This window comes from Macrobrachium rosenbergii, chromosome 31 (assembly GCF_040412425.1).
Source record: "Macrobrachium rosenbergii isolate ZJJX-2024 chromosome 31, ASM4041242v1, whole genome shotgun sequence".
In the NCBI taxonomy this organism is placed as follows: domain Eukaryota; kingdom Metazoa; phylum Arthropoda; class Malacostraca; order Decapoda; family Palaemonidae; genus Macrobrachium; species Macrobrachium rosenbergii.
Genome location: NC_089771.1, coordinates 20,185,384 through 20,201,939, shown reverse-complemented (window position 1 = coordinate 20,201,939; position 16,556 = coordinate 20,185,384). Strand labels below are relative to the sequence as shown.

The following is a 16,556-nucleotide window of genomic DNA, read 5'->3' as shown; positions in this document are numbered from 1 at the left end:
GGGAAAATTAAAAACGCTGGTGATGACTGCAATGACAAATACAATGCAACACATTAAACATGCACGAGACACTTATCTCTCATTATAATATATATATATATATATATATATATATATATATATATATATACATACATATATATATATATCATTAATATATAAGCATTAACGTCCTTTAATATCCAATTCGCTCTAACTCGAAATAAAAAAAAATCCCTTCGGTAACATATATGAAAATATATTATTTCCGAGGTAGAGCGAATTGGATATTAAAGGACGTTTGTAGCTTAATGCTTGTATATGAATCACGGTGATGTGATAAAATTCATACATATATATACATATATATATTATATATTTATATACATATGTATATGCTGAAAATAATATTCCACATTAACACACAATAATTTTTGCATCTAAACTCGCCATGATGATAATACCAATCTTAAAAAATACATTATACCATTACCCAACTTGAACTGCTACTGTTTGAGACAAAAAAATTTAAATACGCAGTGTGAAAAGTACAAGTTTCCTAAACAAGAGGTAATAACAGAATGCTAACTTAACATCAAGTGTTGAACGATTTAGCAATGGAATTAGAATGAAACGATGCAAATGATGACCACACTACACATGCCCTTAGCATGACTAGGCCTGAAAATAAAGGACCTAACTGAAACCAACTAAAGCTGCACATTTAAGCAAAAGACCACAGTAATGAGAAGAACTTTGAAATAAATATTTAAAGAAAGTAATGCACTGCTTCATGAAGAGAACCAGTAAAAACAATGATTTTGTTCAATGAGACGATCAGTCCACACTTAAAAATCGAAATCGAAATGCTTTCACAATAATTGATTTAAATATAATATCGAGTTACTGCATTGAAATATACGATTATTTAGGGTCGACTGAAGCTTCTATGAGCTTGAAGACACAACAAGGATAAAATGATCTTACGATACAATTAATATCTGTTTATATTACAATTCTGATGAAAATTTATTCATGTCAAAAATCATAATTTAGAAACTTAAGAGAAGAAAAAATGATAAAGCGAGGACTAAGAACAAACAGACGCATGCACAAATCTTGCACGCACACGCGCGCGCACACACACACACACATCGTGCGCAGGCAAGGAGCACCGACGGACTTATAAAGATTTTAATATTCATCGAAACGCTATCAGAAAATTACATCGACGTCCAATCTTGAAGTTATCGCGTGAATCGCGGAGACCTTGACCGCAAAACAGTACTTTGCCATATTTCATATAAAAGTTTCAAGTCTTCATGTTCACGCTTAGCCCTGACCTATGATCGCCAAGAAAAATGAGTCCCAGGGAGTTACGCTTTCTCTCTCTCTCTCTCTCTCTCTCTCTCTCTCTCTCTCTCTCTCTCTCTCTCTCTCTCTCTCTCTCTCTCTCTCCTAAACAGTTACTTGTCTATGGCTAGATAACCATATAGCGACACACGCTTTACTGCACGCACACTAAAATAAATAAATAAATAAAACAAAATACACACACAATATATATATATATATATATATATATATATATATATATATATATATATATATATATATATATATATATATATATATATATACATATACCTTTACAGTGACAGAATAGGTAAATGATTATTATGGAGATACTATATATACAAATTTAGTAAGGGGAGGGATCACCCAGAGCTTATTGCATTCATGAGTTAGTAAAATTTGGGGTGGCACCCCATAAAGAACGCTACAAGAACGTTATCTTATAAGATAAAAAAAAAAAGACATCCGATTTATAATGGGTGACGTGCTTCCTGTCATACGCTGATCAGAAAGGAATTGAAGTCCTCGCCTAACAATTTTCGCGATTTCTTAGGCTGACAATGCCTTGTGTTTTCATCCTTGTGTAACACTATCAGTGCAACACAATCAAAAGACACAAAAACCCCTCAGCGAGACATATTAAAGTTAAGGAAAATCTGGTCATAACAATTTAAAAAAAAGGCAGGTACAAAAATACTCGAAAACTGTTCTAAATAAAAACAAATGCAACTTAAAAAGGGGGAAAAAGAAAGGACTCCTCTATGTCGCATCGAACACAATCTACATATTTGGTAACAAGTGACCAATAGACCCTAAATACATTTCCTGCGGAAGCAAAGTTGAACCTCCGTGCAGAAAAGTTTCACAGCATTGGTCACTTGATATAACTACGCACAAGGATATCAGTCACCCTACACAAATACGGACATACAACAGTGTTTTAGCAACACTCCCGTGAAATAATTTACTTCCGTAACTGTTTCCTGCATTTCCCCGATTCTTTCTAATATTGTCTAATTGTAGTATCATACAACTCTACCTTCAGTTCCATCGGTTACATTTAACAGAAAAATCTATTACCTTACAAACTTTACAGTGAACAAATTTCATTGCTTATTTTACCGACATTGTTCCTTCCTTCTACCAACTAGGTGTTGAACTTTAATATTCCTTACTACACCCAACTCACAGTAGAACACTTCGCCACTCACTGAAACCTAATAATAGTAAAACAAGTGTTTCCTTTCTCCCGCCCACTAAGTGCAGAGAATTTTTCTCTGATCATAAATTTATTCTAAGTTAACATTAAGATCATTATCCTCTAATTTTCCCCCCAATTTTCTTCTAATTGATCGACAGAGAAACTAAGGTTAATGGTTGATAAGTTAATTCTTTTTTTACGATGGAAATGAATATTCTTTGCAGTTATCATTCCTATCTAGCAAATGATATTCAAAATACTCTCTCTTGTTAATGCATAAATACATAGATGTAAATTCTACGCTGGGAGAGAAAGTTACACACTCGCACATTTAAACAGCCTTCTTCAGCACCAAGGAAACCTTTTTCACAACATAGTTGTAATGGCTGGAAGTTAAAACATAAATGTCACGCCATGCATTAATATCAAATACAATTATCAATTATTAATGCAACTAAAATTAATGAAAATTACAATTACCGGTGAAAAATCTCATAAATTAAGTCGAGAGAGAGAGAGAGAGAGAGAGAGAGAGAGAGAGAGAGAGAGAGAGAGAGAGAGAGAGAGAGAGAGAACCAGCCTTACACCATCTTGGACAGAGGTTTCGTTGGTCGGTAATTGCTGCCTTACAATTACTAATAATTACAAAAATATAAGACATTTCATTACATTCAAAGTTACAAGCGCCATAGAAACAGCGAAATCTCAAAAGATCATTAAAAAAACTCTTCACACCTCGTAGTAGTTAAAATTAAGTTTCAGCTGAAAAATTCCCAGCTTGAAAAAGACAACACTCGGACAGTAACCATATTCTGCTACATCGCAGCTCCCAGAATTTCGAAGGTAAATTTGAAAACCTAATCATGACTCAAAGAAGTACCACGCGGCGACTATTAGAAGGAACAAATGATCTAGGTAGTCTTTACCTTCTAACGCTAGTGTATTCTGGATTAATAATTAATATAATGATTAACTTCCTTTCTTGTCTTATATATAAACATATAGGAATTAATGCAGGTAAACACTTGTTTTGTGGTCTTTGTCCACACACACACACAAACACATTCACTTTTCAAAGAGTATTTTAGGATGAGGTTGCAAGCCCCGTGCTCACTTCTACCTTCACAATCGACTGACGTCTGTGCAAGTAGTAAAACTGGTATATGTTGGCGAAGATATAATAGGTATACAAATAAGCATTGGTTTTACTTGAATGACAGCGCTACACAAAAAAATACGATCGGTCAAATGATGCCCAAAAGGTGGACGCAATTCCATGCCAATATAAAAGGTGACAAAATGATTCGCATTGATCTCTGTTTATGGCATGACTTTAAGTTCTATGGCTATTTTCCTTCGAAAGAACAAAAGGAGTCGACATTCTCTCTCTCTCTCTCTCTCTCTCTCTCTCTCTCTCTCTCTCTCTCTCTCTCTCTCTCTCTCTCTCTCTCTCTCTCTCTCCGACAAGTAAGTGTCTAGACACGTTGCTAGATCACTTAGCAAAGAGAGGCAGTGCCTTTATTGCCGCCATAAAATCACCAGCGTGCCCAGCCTCGCCCTCAAAGGCAACCTTGACTCCTGCGCTCATCCTCCGAAACTCTCAATCGTCAACCCTTCAGCAACTTCAACGAGTGGTTTTATTCCTACAACTTCTTCCCAGCGACCCATTTGCATGTCCTGGGCCGGCACAGTCATTCGATATGTGAAGAAACCCGTTGCTCGTTAGTTTAAAATGGCTCGCATGACTCCTAAATTGAGTTCACCCAAGATGTTTGAAAAAGTGGACAGCCAATCAGTCACAAAAATAAATATACTCACATTCAGTGAAAGCCAGTCTGTTCAACGATCTAGTTTTTAAAATAAGTTTCTTCTTCTGTTCCTTGTTTATAAACAAAAATATGCACAACCTTAAGCTTCGGAAAATATACTCACATTCAGTGAAAGCCAGTCTGTTCAACGATCTAGTTTTTTAAAATAAAATTATTCTTCTGTTCATTGTTTATAAACAAAAATATATACAACCATACTGTAAGCTTCGGATTTATCAGCCTGTATCAATTTATGACTAAACTTCGGATTTATCAGCCTGTATCAATTTATGACTAAGCTTCGGATTCATCAGCCTGTATCAATTTATGACTAAGCTTCGGATTTATCAGCCTGTATCAATTTATGACAAAGTGTCATGATCAATGACCCATCTTCATCATTACATGAAAAGACTTCACTTATGTATATTTGCATGGGGAAAGAAGCTTACTGTTCACCATTTACAAATACAATGAATTTTAAACATTTCCATTTGTAACCTTTTCTGGTTCTTCCCTCTTATAGGGTCAGTAAAATCTCTCAGCTTTTCTTGCACCAGACAGCATCTTTCTCTCTCTCTCTCAGCGTTGCAAAGCTTCCACACCATCCTCAGGTTGTTGAAATTAAAGCGTTAATGTCAACGTGTGCATACCAATGTCCCTTATCATCCCTATAACAACGGGACTTTGCTCTTCCGTGATCCCTTCCTAGTGCCAGATTTTAGCTTCTCTCTCTCTCTCTCTCTCTCTCTCTCTCTCTCTCTCTCTCTCTCTCTCTCTCGCACACAAACAAACAAATATAAAGAAAGCCTATTCATATCTCGCCTCCACTTAACCATAACTCCTCTCTCCCGCCCCCCCCCCTCTCTCCTCTCTCTCTCTCTCTCTCTCTCTCTCTCTCTCTCTCTCACTCACACACACACACACGTACAGGCACAGGCACGAAAAAAGTAAGACCTTATCTCTACCTCCCACTAACTGAAACTCTCTCTCTCTCTCTCTCTCTCTCACACACACAAACTTAAGCCAAATAAGCTACTGCTCTCACTTTACCTAAACACCTCTCTCTTTCTCTCCTCTTTCTCATACACACAAACACACACACATACAAATGCACAACCTCTTGCTCTCAATTAATCATAATACCTACCTCTCTCTACCACAGTCACACACACACACAATTTTAAATGCAAGGCCTATTTATCATTGTTAATTACATATGACACTCTCTCTCTCTCTCTCTCTCTCTCTCTCTCTCTCTCTCTCTCTCTCTCACACAGAAACACAAATAAAAATGTAGTGCCTGCTTATCTCTCAGTTAACCAAAACAACTGCCCCTCTCTCTCTCTCTCTCTCTCTCTCTCTCTCTCTCTCTCTCTCTCTCTCTCTCTCTCTCTCTCTCTCTCACACACACAAACGCACACAAACGTAAGGCCTATTCATGTCTTACTCTTAATTAACCACACAAAAAACGCACACAAGTAAGATAGGTCTATTTGTCTCTCGCTCTCAATTAGTCTTAAAACCTCTCTCTATATCTCACACAAACAAATACAAGTCTTATTTAACTCTCACTATCATTTACCCATAAGCAGCTCTCTCTCTCTCTCTCTCTCTCTCTCTCTCTCTCTCTCTCTCTCTCTCTCACACACACACACAAATACAGAAGTAAGGCCTATTTGTCGTTCGCTCATTACACCCCATTCTCTTACACACATGAGTACAAATATAAGGGCTATTCACCTCTCTTTCACTTAACCCTAACAACTCTCTCTCTCTCTCTCTCTCTCTCTCTCTCTCTCTCTCTCTCTCTCACACACACACACACACACACACAAATACAAATGAAGAGCCTATTTATCTCTTTCTCTCACCTACCCAAAACACCTCTTTCTCTTTATCCCGTAAACCGAACACAATTCCCAACACTAACCAACGAAGGGCGGAGCCTCCCTGGCGTGTTTATATGAGAGAGCGGAATTTAGCATCCCCTGCAAGGAGCAATTTTGCATAAGATAAAACTTGCGTGGGAGTGGGCGGGGTTTCCAGTGTGGGCGTGGCTTCAAGAGTACTGCATGCTATAAATGATCACCAGATACACACCCCCAGGGCACTCTCTCTCATTCTTCTCTCTCTCTCTCTCTCTCTCTCTCGTTCTACATCCTTGGATAAAAATGCCTTTTGGTGTTTTTTGTAATATGGTTCACTTGCCTGTTTTTACGAGAGAGAGAGAGAGAGAGAGAGAGAGAGAGAGAGAGAGAGAGAGAGAGAGAGAGAGAGAGAGAGAGATTCATTCTAACCCCAAGGCACTTTCTTACAACACCTATACATGCCCTTGTACCCTTGAAAGCCTGGGCTTATCCGGCTCCTAAAGCCATTTACTTTAAGCACGATTAAACGTGGAAAGGGGGAGGAAGACACGAACAGATCGTCGGTCTAAAAGTCGTGGCTTGTCCTTTTAATAAAACGAATAATTTCAATCCTGCAAGATGGAGGACGGTCAGGACGTATTGTCAGCTGGGGAAATGAAAGATGGTCTATCACTCAAATGGAGAAAGGATTTTTGATAACTTTGTATGTGTATATAGAAACAAAATCTATATTAAGTATAAATATACTTTCATATAATCAGCTTAGAATATGAGGATATAGGGATTCCTTTATGCAAGGGAAAATGATTTTGCGTTGCATTTATGTAAATATTTACAAGTACCAAGACAAATATGCATCGGTATCTGTAACCAGAGTATCTACTTTTCATCGATTTAACCACCCAGATAAAAAAAAAATATCAAATCTGAGATTAATTAAATTAAATCTAAATGCCAAATTACGTCGATAACTTTAAAATTCATTTAGAATTCGATTTGTACAGAATTAATCCCCCCACCTCTCAATCTTCTTTTCCTTCAAGAGTGCCACAATAAAGAGGAATGGAACGCAGCCAATAGCAGCAAAACATTTAACATTTTCACAAAACTGATGCAAAAATCAGCGAAGCATAAATGATCTTTATGATACCAGGGAATCGCTTACAACTTGTAATTTTCTCCTCGGTTGAAAAGAAAGGAATTCTTATTTCACGCGATAAAATCTTCCATGTGTTGTACCATAAAACTCCCCTTAATAACTTAATTAGACTATTATCGCTGCATAATTTCCCGTCCCGTGAAATAATTTCGAGTCTTTTTTTTTTTTTACAACAATTTGCTGACGGCTGGAGTTAAACTGCAAAGTTTAACCTGTCTTACTATAAATGTAGTATGCAGAAATATTTCGGATTGTTACTCGGTTTTCTGTGACGTTATCGCTGCAGAAATTTACAAACACAAGGTAGATAGAATATGGGATTTATGCAAAAGGCCGAGCACTGGGACCTATGAGGTCGTTCAGCGCTTAAAAGGAAATTGACAGTAAAAAGGTTTGAAAGGTGTAATAGGAGGAAAACCTCGCAGTTGCACTGTGAAACAATTGTAAGAGGTGGAAACACAGATGAAAGAAAGAGAATATGAACGAAGGTACAGTAAAGGGAATGAAAGAGGTTTCAGCTAGGGGCCGAAGGGGAGCTGTAAAGACACTTAAGTAATGACTACAGTACACCACGTGAGCTGGCATTGACGGTACTACCCCACTAAGGAGTACGAACACTGAAGACAGTGGTGCAGGTGTTAATGCAGTCCAGGGTATGAGAGCACTAGTTATGCATTTACCATCAATGTAAGGAACCTGAGGGCTACCAACTAACCCGCAAAAATGGACGGAATAAAAGAGGGCATTAATGAATCAACTTGCAGCTTTCGTCCGTAGAGGTCTTCAGGTCACCTAGAAAGGCAACATTCAGTCTTCGAAACGAACAAAGGTTGATCATAGAATGTAAGATTAATATGCACAATTAAGTAAAAGGAAGGTATTATAATAGTTACCGACAGAATTATATAAGTACAGTTATTTAAATAAAATGTAAATGTACCGTTGATGCCGGTGTTAATAACATGAAATCTAGGGTTATATGACAACTTTTTAATAAATATGGAAAAAGACGCAATGAAAATGGCGGGAACAATTTTATTTCACGAGTACATCTGGTGACTATTAAGTATAGGATGAAACTTTTCGATGACTTAGGGAATAATGGACAAAACAGAATTTTAATGGTCGTTTGAATTATCCAATACTGACTCCAAGAAATACAAAGATAATTCTTATACTATAATGTTTGCTAATATCATTAACAGAGTTCAATGTCGGTTTTTCAATCGTGCTGAAGATAAACTTGTTTTTCTGAAAAGGAGGTCACTCAAAAATTCAGCAGAATCAAATGAAATATGACCGTTATAGAAGTTCGAATATGTTCTTCAAGAGATATGTAATAAAATTTTCCGGGTTAATCTGAAGTTATTTTTAAGACTACAACTGTTGTGAAGCTGGTAATTACTGGAATATCGAATATCAAAGTACAATAGTCGTACTGGTGAAGATATACTTTTTTTTAATAGGAAAACCACACTTCACACTATAAAAGCAAATGTCCTTTAAATGAAGGAAAGCTAAGTCTAGGAACACTGCTTCTTTGATTGGAGAGATTCTTGTATTCCTTTGCGTGCAGCGTTCCTATTTAACTTCATATACGCGTTCCACTTTTCACAAGACAATATAATAATATTAATCATTATGATAATAATGAAGACCGCGACGCTCTCCACGCTCGCCTGGGCGCGAGGTCAACCCAGGTCACTGGGTACCCATAATACACCCCATTAACTCATTGACAGCCGACCTTAAGCAAAACAGCTTTCATCTTCGGCCCGTGTTGACCTTATTCTACCCTCAGTGACCTGCCTTGACATAACCGCATCAGTATGAACAATGATGGCCGTAATTAATCTTGTGACACCACAGGCTGGGTACTACAAAGATGCCGTTCCCACGAGCCCAGGAAGAAGGCGCCTCCTCTGCAGTCTGTTATCGCACATTATCTCATTTTAGCCTTTGATCACATTTCTCCCTCCTAAAGTTGGCATGCCTAGTACTGCTTCCCTTCGTCGATGTTTCCCTTTATAATGAAAACGACATCCCTTGTTTTGGGTTCAAAAATCGATGCTGAAGGAACTCAACATTTCGCTAAGAAAGAACGCTGGCCCATGTACGAAATGCAAAAAAAAAAAAAAAAAAAAAAAAAGTTCAGGTCGGTTTAGGTGCTAGGGATTTTATTTAACGTATTAAGGATTCCATGAAGAACTAAAATGAAAGGAGGAGAGTAGAGAAAAGAAACGACCTGAACGACCTACTTTATATCCTTGTTATGTTATCGTTTACTGGTCAAACTTCCCGAAACAGTGCGTCTAATATAACTGGTTCCTCAAACTGAGTAGTTGTTCACTCAGATCTTATTTATGTTCATGAAATTGCTGAATTGTGTGTGTGTGTGTGTGTGTGTGTGTGTGTGTGTGTGTGTGTATTAGAGAGAGAGAGAGAGAGAGAGAGAGAGAGAGAGAGAGAGAGAGAGAGAGAGAGAGAGAGAGAGAGAGAGAATATCTCGCTATTGCATTCTACATACAAGACAAATAGGTACAATGACCACTCTAACGGCTAAGGCTAATCTGTCACATGATGCCATGAAAATAGTCTGTACCTGATCCATTTACTATATATGCAATATAATCATTCGTTAACTTCATCTATGCTTAATACTATAACGACCTGCTGTCTTTAACTGCTAAAACGAATATAAAGCACCATTCCTTGACTACAAGAGATCCACTGACGAGTAGATAAGTAATACTGAATTTTGCCGCCAGGAGTATTATATAATGTGTTCTCGAAAATGGTTAATCTTAAAATTGATTAACTTAATATTATATCCCTTTTACTTTGCAGAAATTAGCACACTACATCCGCACAACTTTCGATTATTATCCAAAGGAAGCACGCTCTTCAAGCGCTTGCCAATTAATTATTACATATTTAATAGACCGATTTTCCTCCATGGTACACGACAGACAATTTTTATCTCTGTATTGAAATATAAACGTTATATCCTTTACTTTAATAAACACCACTATGTAAACACAACGTCCTATTTATTACTCTAATGAAAAGTTACGTACAGGTTTAGGGAAGTTATAATCGTTGCACTTTTAAAAATAAACCCTGAAAAATATTTTTTCATATTAAATTTACTAAATTATTCCTTTCAAACGCGCGTCTCTATATAACTTTTCATGAACATGACTTCCACAATATTAATATTTTTCATTCAATAAATTCGTTTCCTACAACCCTCCATACTTCTGCAAAGATGTACCCTCTGATGAGATTAAGTTTCTCAAATCAACGGCAAGCTTTGGGGGTCAACAGGATGCAAGGGTCAAAGGTTAACCGCAAACTGACCCTGAAATATATTTTAAGGTCTAAAGAAGAGAGTTATAAAAAGGCAGGGTTACATGAGTATATCTTCATGAAATATCTATGTGTGGAGAGAGAGAGAGAGAGAGAGAGAGAGAGAGAGAGAGAGAGAGAGAGAGAGAGAGAGAGAGAGAGAGAGAGAATTTTAAAGAATGCTTAGGTCAGGGATGTTTTCCTGACAACTAATTATGGGAGGAGCACTTGACGAGAGAGAGAGAGAGAGAGAGAGAGAGAGAGAGAGAGAGAGAGAGAGAGAGAATTATCATCTGATGGGAGAATCGTGTTTTACGCTATCGTCCCCAGAAATTATAAGCATCAACAAATCCCTGATGAAGCCATTCACAGCTAACAATACACCCATTACACACCATTCATTGTTTCATTCATAATTCTACCTTCATTATTCACAGCTTGACAAGATACGCAAGAGATGAAGTTATCTACTTTTGGAAGGTGGTATTTTATTTGATAGCATGTGAAAAATGCAAATACACTGTATGTTAAATCTTTGTATGGGAAACAATTACTAGAAAGCAATTTTGCAGAAGCTTTGCAAATAACCAAAAATAAATTAGACATCATTTAGTTCATTTGTTCATGATAAAATTCAATTACATTAAAAAAAAAAAGCTATTGAAAACAGAAATTTAACAGATCATATGGCCTCTACATGCCACCTCGTAATAAAAAACAATCGTAAAAAACATAACATAAAAAAATTCCCTACCTCTACAACTTCTGGAGAAAGTGGAAAATATAAAAAAAAAAGATACAATGGATGGTGAGAAGGGTGAAGAGGCCGAGTTCATAATGTCTTTAAATAGAAGTAAATGTCAGAATTTCAATAGAAAATTTTTAGCGAAGAATGATGATACCTCCCAGGGGTGAGGTACTCGTAATATAAAATGAGAGGTTGTGTTTCGTGCCTACTTGCTTAGCCCACGAGACTCTCTCTCTCTCTCTCTCTCTCTCTCTCTCTCTCTCTCTCTCTCTCTCTCTTGCACTGTATGAATGATGCCAACTAAATGCCAATCACAGCATGTTGCCTAAAGGCTTATAATTAATGTGCACTAATAAATTCTCTCTCTCTATCTCTCTCTCTCTCTCTCTTTTGTTCTGTATGAATGATGCCAAACACGTGTTGCCTTAAGGCTTATCATAATTAAGGTGCATACTTATATATTCTCTCTCTCTCTCTCTCTCTCTCTCTCTCTCTCTCTCTCTCTCTCTCTCTCTCTCTCTCTCTTTCTTTGTTCTGTATGAATGTGCATTTAACCCCATTTTGCCTGCTGCATGTGGCAAATACTATCCGATTTCAATTCCCTATCGTAATTTGAACGAAAAACGTAAACAACCAGGAAGAACGGATAAATAATTCACAGCACATACAAGCATGCTTGGCATTCGTTACAGGTTGTAATTACCGGCAGCAAGATTTATTGCGTAGGTCGTAATGATCTTAAGTAGAGGGACGCTCTCTCAGGTGCAGTCATTCGTTTCAATTTCCTCTGGCGTCTTGCGAACAATGCGTGCCAGCGCCCGGGTATGAAATCGTTTTCTTTTTACTTTTACGAAAATAAAAGTATATTCGTAAAATATTACAGACTAATGCATATTCTAGTTCTCAAAGGAAAGGAAAATCGGTTATAACGAATGAAATTAACATAAATGGTCACCTAATTCATTAAATGATCCAATGCACGTAAAATCTTTTGACTGATTTATTTGTGAAAATCGTTGTACACAAATTGCGCATAAAAAGGTTTATAAGATTTTTGTAGTAATTTGAAGTTTCAAGTACTGTCCATTATTAAAGAAATATACACTAATGACAATGCAAATGTAATTAATTCAGCTGACAACGTCTGAATCTTTAAAAACAACACATAAATCCTTTCTATGAGCAATCTGTCACGCACGATTTTCAAAAGCACGTTATTTAAAAGACTTCAAAGGTTTCTTGAATTTCATTTGTTATTTTGAAATGAAACAAACATCATTTGAAGATCTACATAAGTTGTTATATACAGAGTGTTCAGTATGTACTTACTAAAACATCGCTTGTTTTATTAAATACCCAAATCCAAGTCTCTACTTAGCATAAATTAAATGCTAGTCAGGAAGGAAAAAAAACAGTTGTGTGGGGAGGGTGGTGGGCCAGGGGGCAAGAAACAAGAATGTTCACACCTGTTTAAAGAACCGCCATCTTACGCAGGGCCGCATTAATAACGACGACGAAGAAATAATCAGGCGCCACGCAATGACCCGGCCAATACCAACATACCATTAACCCCTGTTTAAAGGGCCGCTGCCAGGATAACAAGAGACCGACCCCATTTGTATGTGTGAATTCGCCCCACCCGCAGCGGTGGAAACCTTTAAGATGGGGGAAGTTTGATCTCACATGATACGCGAATTCATATCGCTGCATTAAGGCCTCATTCTACCCTGGGCATGTCCTAATGAGTGGGTATTAACGACTGCTAATCTGCCGGTGTCTGCGTGTGAAACAATAGCTAGCACCAAGTCAAAGCACCTGACTAATTAGTTTGGCCGTCATTTGATTTAACCGCAGGTTTTCCGTTTCGGGTCCCTTTGTTCCAGACCGTTTGGCACCACCTGTTCAAGTGGATAACAAATTGCCCCTTCGTGAGTACTTGCATGTATTCACCAAAACGCCTTTTTCACCCTTCTGAAGGCTGGTTGCAGAAGGGCAGGTCCCTCACGTTCTCAATAAATTTTAATCCAGCTGACGCTGGAGAACTGGCCAGCTCGGAAACCACAGCTTTAAAAATGCAGGCCAAGCGTTCTGTCACTGAGTTACGGCATCCACTAATATTATATATATATATATATATATATATATATATAACTATATATATATATATATATATATATATATATATATATATATAAAGATAAAATCCACGAAGGAAAGGGAAACACTTGAGTACTGCGAGGCCTTTCGACTCTTTCGATCCTTTCCTTAGCAGACTGAAGAAATATAAAAGTAAGTTTACAAAGAAAGCCTATATAATTGACAGATGGGGATTATAAAGGAAAAAATTTGTGTACCTGGAATTCAACACAATTGAAGAATTAGTAAAACTGCCAAAACAGGGTTAAATATTTAAGAAGTTTTGCAAAGGATTAGGATCAACCGTTCAGAAGCAGGGACTGGACAATTAAAAGATTATACAAGAGCGTGTCTGACCACCCAAAAAATATTAGTACAACAAAATAATTCTCTTTTTTTGTAAAAACAATAGTTTTTGCAAGATGAACATTTTTACAAATAAAATTATATTAAATATATGGATACATAGAAATATATATAAGGTAACTAATTTGTAATTAAGTCAGTGATTTTATCTTTTGTTATTTCTTCAACATTTTTCTAATACAGGGGTCCAAATAATACATGCCAGGGCTAATGTTAAAATTACAGCTGAAGTAAGCTGGATAATAGTTGGACTCAATAGATTTCTTTAAGAATAATCTTTCGATCTGGCAATCACTGAACTTTCAGTCCAATTTATCCTGTGAGTTTCGCTTAAATGAATGAATATAGCATTGGATGTTTGTCAGTTTTGACTGAATACTTATCTTGCTTTAATACGTACATCTAAATCTTTGCTAGACTGGCCAATAATATTATAAAAAGAGGCAATCCAAACATGGAATTTTATAGATTATGTTGTTGTTTTCTTTAGGGCTATTAACATTCTTTTTAGTGTATTATTGTATGAAAAAACGAGGTTGACATAAAAGGTTTTAACAATGATTTTATTTTCAAAACAACTAAAATAAGGCAAGCTAAGAATGTATATATATTGTGTATACTGTATATATATATATATATACATAGTAGTATATATATATATACATATTGTGTATATATATATATACATATTGTGTGTATATATATATATATATATTATATATATATATATATATATTATATATATATATATATATATATATATATATATATATATATATATATATATATATATATATTTCATACGTATTTGGCAATCATAAAGTATGAAGATGTAAAGTTATTAGAGTACATATACAACCACATAAATACTAAAACAAATATTTGTATCATAATACGAAAAGGTAGACAAAGAAAATAACCATTTTTTTTTTTTTGGTAAGCCGGCACTTTACTTTGAAGTATCACACAATTCATAAAATAATGTTAACAAATCGAAAGGTCAGTATTCGATTGAATTACTTATTGTTTCTTAATTATGAGTTTTAAAGTGGTCATCCACTTCCCTCATTCCAGTTGTGGTAAGTTAAGTTTATATCTTAGTTTAACCAGACCGCTGAGCTGATTAACAGCTCTCCTAGGCTGGCCCTGAAGAATAGACTTATTTTACGTGGCTAGAACCAACTGGTTACCTAGCAACGGGACCTACAGCTTATTGTGGAACTGAACCACATTAAGATGAGAAATGAATTTCTATCACCAGAAATAAATTCCTCTAAATCTTCATTGGCCGGTCGGAGAGTCGAACGCTGGGCCAACAGCGTGCTAACCGAGAGCTCTACCCACCCCTCCAATGAAGACTTAGTTGTGGTAAGGGCATATATCAATTGAAAAACTATCATTTATTTCAAAACAAGCTGCTGTCTCCTCTACCCTCCCGATCCCCTACCTACCCCGCCCCTCCCAGGGAGGACAAACAGGTTTGCAGGAGGAGGGTGGATATATCCCCTACCCTACCATTCCCCTACCAACCCCGCCCCACCAGGGACGGACACACTGGTTTGCCGGGGGTGGGTGGCTGTGTCATTCTCCTCTACTGTCACCCGGGGGATGACAAACAAGATCAGAACCTCTCGGATTTTATTATTATAGATTCAGTTACTTGTTAGCTGTCTATAGTTTATAGTCTCTTAAGTAGTGATTTTAATTTTGAGATGTGTTAGAAATTGCGATGCCTACGCGAATGTTTGAACTCTTTCCACATCATTAGGGTGGTTGTCGCGAACAGACGATTATTAGAAATCGGTTGCAATGTCTTCACACCATTTTCACTCGTTACTGTTGAACAATAATTCATCTAAAAACCTTCATATATTTATGTAGTCCCACAAAAATTATATATTTGCAATTGTGATATTTTATAAACAAAGAATCTAAGAGAAAAAGGTTTAAGATACAAGAAATAAAAATCTATCACAATTAACTGTAGAGAACTAAGAGCTAGCTAACCTTCCACGTTCCAACTTTTTTTATGTCTAGTTGGTAAGAAAAATCCTGTTGATCAAACTCCACTTCAACCATTCTTATCACCAGAGGAGAGAGAGAGAGAGAGAGATTTCCATGATAAATGATCCTTAAAGTTTTTGTCCACGATCTTTATCGTAAGTACTTTCACTGCATCATTAATTTCAGGCATTCACTAATCAGTAAAACAACATAGCTAAATTTTTTTTTGCAATGACAAGTCATCTTTCCATGATGGTGGGTTTGAAAAGTTCATATTGATAATTATACTTTTAGGGTAAAATGCAGAAACACCTACGGTGATCTTTCAACCATTTTGCACTGATTTCTTGACAGACAGTGTAAAGCTCCCCTCTCTCTCTCTCTCTCTCTCTCTCTCTCTCTCTCTCTCTCTCTCTCTCTCTCTCTCTCTCCGTGAGTCTCAGCACCGATAAAATCATTAGGTACAGCAACTCTTAGATAATATTATGTTAATTACCAAAATTCTCTCTCTCTCTCTCTCTCTCTCTCTCTCTCTCTCTCTCTCTCTTTATCCGTGAGTCTCAGCACATAAAACCATTAG

General features: G+C 36.6%; 1 protein-coding gene across 2 annotated transcripts in view; it reads right to left on the bottom strand.

Annotated features, from left to right (window-relative positions):
* LOC136855402 (protein inscuteable homolog) overlaps positions 1-16,556 on the bottom strand; it is a 176,031-nt gene that overhangs the window by 8,454 nt on the left and 151,021 nt on the right. The window lies entirely within an intron of this gene.